Source organism: Onychomys torridus, chromosome X, assembly GCF_903995425.1.
Source record: "Onychomys torridus chromosome X, mOncTor1.1, whole genome shotgun sequence".
Taxonomy (NCBI): domain Eukaryota; kingdom Metazoa; phylum Chordata; class Mammalia; order Rodentia; family Cricetidae; genus Onychomys; species Onychomys torridus.
This window is the reverse complement of record NC_050466.1, coordinates 122,236,909-122,242,193: the sequence shown is the minus strand read 5'-3', so window position 1 is coordinate 122,242,193 and position 5,285 is coordinate 122,236,909.

Genomic DNA, 5,285 nt, shown 5'->3' with positions numbered 1-5,285 from the left:
CCTTAACATTGATCTCACTATGTGTTGAATTATTCATATTCCTCAATAATTAACGAGCACCCATGGCTCACAGTGCCATCCTCAGCATTAGGCAAAGTGCTTACCATTTTGTAAAGATTACATAAATACTTAGCTTTAATTCATTGACCTGTAAAACACCACACAATCAGGAAAAAGAAAGATATTTGAAGTGCCAGAGAGTAAGAGCACACCCTGTCTCTCTTGGAAAGCCCAGTTTTGGGTCCCAGTAACCACAATGCATGGCTCACAAGCTCTGATAACTCCAGCTCCAGGGGATCTGTGCCCTATTCTGGCTTCCGTGGGCACCTGCTCTCACATGCACAAACCCACACACAAACACACATAATTTAAAAAAATTTAAATTAAAATCTACTAAAAAGGAACAGAAGAGTTGGGAGAAAGGAGTAAATAATATAAAGATACCTTATATTAAATTCTCAAAGAACTAAAAAAGGATATTAGGTAAAGGTGATGCAAATCTAATCTATATATTGACTAACATCTACAACCCTAAAGAAAAGGCATGAAAAGGAAATTTATCCTAGCATATTCAATGAAGGCAAGAGGGTGAGGGTAAAGTGAATGAAACATGGAACAAATCAGGAACAGAAAATACAGTAAGTGAAAATAATGGAAGATCAAATGAGACCAGTACACTTGTAAAACTGAAATGTATTTTACTTCAGTCAGTATAATATAATTATTAGAAGGAATATGATATTTAAATTAAAGGTTATTTTAATTGTATAACACATAAAGTACAAAATGACAGGACAGAAGGTATGAGGGATGGATAAATAGCTTAGTCTATAAAGTGTTTGCAACACAGGCATGAGGACCCAAGTTCAATCCCGAGACCCAGTGTGTCTAAAAACTGGACATTTTGGTGTACTATTGTGAACTCAGCAAAGCCATGACCTTGTGCATGCTATCAATTTTCTCTTTACACTCATATAATGGTTTGGGGACTCAATCACTATGATACATTTATATCTAGACTACTCATTTGAACTCTGGTATGGCTGGATACTAAACAAATTATTGGTAATTGATAGCTGTTGGAAGAGGGAGAGTTTATTCCATAGATTCTTATTTGTAGTGTGTTCTTTCCCCATATGTTTTTACTATTAAAATATGCTTCAGTGAACATCCTTAAGAGGAGTCTCCATGGAAATTATATATGCTAGAGATTTTTCTCTAGGGCACATGCTTAGAAGTGTAATTACTAAGCCACAGGGAGTGCTTACCCCTACAAGTGTAATTGTGAGTCTTAAGGAGTGCTTATCAGGTGTTTCCAAATGGCTCTCCAAAGTGATTGAACCAATTTGCTCTTTAACTACAAGTGTTTGATTCTCTACTTCTCAACATTGTCTCAACAATTGATGTAATCAGGCATTGACTTTTAATATATATTAAATATTTAATATTTATATCTACATATAGAGATGATAGTAAAATGAGCAATCGTTCTGATATGCATTTACCTGATTACTAGTGAAGTTGAGTATTTTCACTGATTCTTGCCCAGCTGCTTTTCTTCCCTTGTAAAATACCAGTTACATCCTTAGCTCACTTTTCTATCGCAATGGCTGTTTGCCATGCTGATTTGTTGTCATTCTTTATATAATCTGCATATAAATCTATTCTATAATTTCAAAATCTTTAGTCTGTCTATACATATTGCCTTTAATATTTATAGTCTATTTTGAATCATTCATGTGAATTGTGATTTACTAATCAGTATTCACTTTCAATGAGCATTGATCCACAAGCATTTAAAAGCAATAAATGAGAAAGCAATTTGAATGTCAGTTACAAGAAATTAAAGGTTCAGGGTACTAGTAAAGTGTGTGTGTGTGTGTGTGTGTGTGTGTGAATATTAAATCCAGAACCTCACAAAGCTAAGTATATGCTGTCATCACTAATCTATACTCATACCCAAGGAATATTCTTTTTGGTTTTTTGTTTGTTTGTTTTCCGAGACAGGGTTTCTCTGTGTAGCTTTGTGCCTTTCCTGGAACTCACTTGGTAGCCCAGGCTGGCCTCAAACTCACAGAGATCTGCCTGCCTCTGCCTCCGGAGTGCTGGGATTAAAGGCATGTGCCACCAACGTCCGGCAGGAATATTCTTTTAAGTTATTTATTTATGCATATGAGTGCTCCATTTGCATGTATGCCTGTGTGACAGAAGAGGGCACCAGATCTCATTACAGATGATCGTGAGCCACCATGTGGTTGCTGGGAATTGAACTCAGGACCTCTGAAAGAGCAGTCAGTGTAACCTCTGAGCCATCTCTCCAGCCCCCCAAGGAAAATTCTTATCTTCTCATCCTTTAGTCTTGGGACACAAAATAAATTCAAAGTAAGCATGGATTGTCTGCAATAGCTCAGAATAGGGACTTTCAAAACAAACCTACACACATACCATGAATGGATTTTTGAGAATGATGACGAAAATATACAACATGTGGTGCTGGATATCTACATGAAGAAGGAAAGTAGACCTATATATTACATAAAAATCAATTCAAAATGAACTAAAGACTTAGTTATGACCTGAAATTATGAAACAAGTAGACATGAAATAAGTGATAATTTGTGGAGGGGGGACTCCAAAAACACAGGAAACAAAAGCAAAAAATGATTCAGGGTTACATCAAAATGAAAAGCTTCTACAGAACAAAGGAAAGAAAAAGTGAAAAGACAGATGCAGAAAGGTAAAGTATTTTAAAGCTATACTTCTGGTAAGAGACTAATATCCAGAACACATAGGGAACTCACAACACAAAACTGTCAACAGTAAGGCAATATGAGACAGACACAGTAACTACTGCACTGACCAAGGCTCCAGGAGAAATGGCCCACAGAATCAACTACACAGGGCTCGTAGCAGCTCACAGAGACACAAGAGGCAATCACGGAGCCTGCATGGGTCTGCACTAGGTCCTCTGAGCATACCTTTTGATTGTATGGCTCGGTATTCATGTGGGACTCCTAACAGTGGGAGTGTGGGGTGTCTGTGACTCTTTTGCCTGCTCTTGGGACCCTTTTCTTCCTACTGGGTTGCCTTGTGCAGCCTTGATATGTGGATTTGTGCCTAGTCTTACCCAATCTTGTTATGCCGTGTTCAGTGGATATTCCTGGGAGACCTGCTCATTTCTGAAGGGAAATGGAAGGGGAGTGGAACTGGAGGGTGGAGGCTGGAGGAGTGGAGGGAGGGGAAATTGTGGTTGGGATGTATTGTATGAGAGAAGAATAAATTAAAAGAAAAAAAGAACAATGACCTAATTTTAGAATGGGCAGTAGACCTAAGTAGACATTTCTCAGAAGACATACAAGTTGCCGAAAGGAATATGAAAACAACAACGAAAAGCTCAATGTCACTAAGCATCAGGAAATGCAAATTAAAGACACAATACAATATCCCCTTCCCCCAGTAAGAACATCAATTAGCAAAATGACAAGAAATAACAAGTATGCCCCTTATGAGAATGTGGGACAAAGAGGAACCCTGACAAATTGTTGGTGGGAATGTAAAATAGTAAGCATAGAGTTACGCTACAGTCCAGTAATTCCATTTCTGGGTATGTACCTAAAAAACTGCAATCAGAATCTTTAGTGACATCTTCACTCTCATATTCATTGCTGCATTATTTCCAATAGCTAAAATTGTAGAATAGTCCAAGTTTTCGTAGATGAATGAGCAGACTTTTAAAAATGTGATATGTCATAGTATAATATATAATTCAACAATTAAAAATGAGAAACCTACAATAGACTATAGTATGGATGAACTCTGAAGACATTATATTGAGTGAAGTAACCTAGTTACAAAAAAAAAGGTAGTAGTGGTGGGCGGTGGTGGTGTACACCTTTAATCCCAGCACTCAGGAGGCAGAACCAGGCGAATCTCTGTGAGTTCGAGACCAGCCTGGTCTACAGAGCGAGATCCAGGACAAGCACCAAAACTACACAGAGAAACCCTGTCTCGAAAAAAGCAAAACAAAACAAAAAGATAGTAGTGTATTATTCTTAAATAAAGTGCTTAGACTAGTCAAAACCACAACAACAAAAAGTAGATGCCAGGAGCTAGACAGATGGGGTCGGGTGAATGGAAAGATATTGTTTAATAGGTATGGAATTCTCGCCTTACCAGATGAAAAGTTACCATGACAGGTATATAACATGGCACAACAATTTTTATGTTTTTAACACCACTGAACTGTATACAGAAAATGCTAGAAAATGCTAAATTATGTCAGATATGTGTCAATACAAAAAAAATTGGGGAACAGGTATACAAATTCATATGCCTCCTACTACTAGATAGGGTCTGGTTTTATACTCCTTGAATATAGACTTGGTTATTTGTCCATTTAAAACAGCTTACTGTGAAAGAGACTTTGCTCTTCAATTAAGCTGATAGGAAAACAGACTTCTTTATTCAGTGATATTTTGGAAAATGAATTTATCTGGCGGTAGAATTTCACACATCACTGATCTTTAATACTTCTTCATATGACACATATAAATAGACCCATGACATTTATTAGAGCATTTAAACTTAAAAATTAAGTGGAATAAAAGTTTACACACTGGTATTTCTACTACACTTATATTAGCCTGCCAGGGCTGCCATAACAAAATATTACAGATTGGGTATGAACTAAAATTGATTTCTCAAATTATGGAAGCTAGAAATCCAAGATCAAAGTGTTCTTATGATTCATTTCTGGTTAAGGAAGGCCCTCTTCCTGGCTTACATATGGCCACCTACTTACTGTGTGCTCACATGGCTTTTCCTCTGAGCAGATATGAAGAGGGACAACACATCACATTCCTTTTGTAATTAAGGACACAAATCTGTGTTACTAAGGCTCCAATCTCAGAGTGTATCTTACCTTTATCATCAACATAATTATAGGCCCTGTTTCCAAACTCAGTAGTCACATTGTGGCTGAGGGCTTTAAATGAGTTCGAGGAAGACAAAGTTTAGTCCATAGCAACAACCTAGAATTTCCTGAAGCTCAATGGGGGAAAGTTGCTCTCATCTCTTCAGACCACCTTCTTTACTTATTATAAGCAATCAGATTGAGAAATGTACCAAGGTTTTCGAGAGTGCATGGCTGTGTAGACTCTCTGGTCTCCCAGCTCTCAGGGTCTTTCCTAGTAAAACAAATTGAAACATTTTCTTCTTTCTGATCTCATAGATCCTGGCTTAAAAGCTTCCTCTCATTTCACGGAGAACTTACACAGGAGTAATTT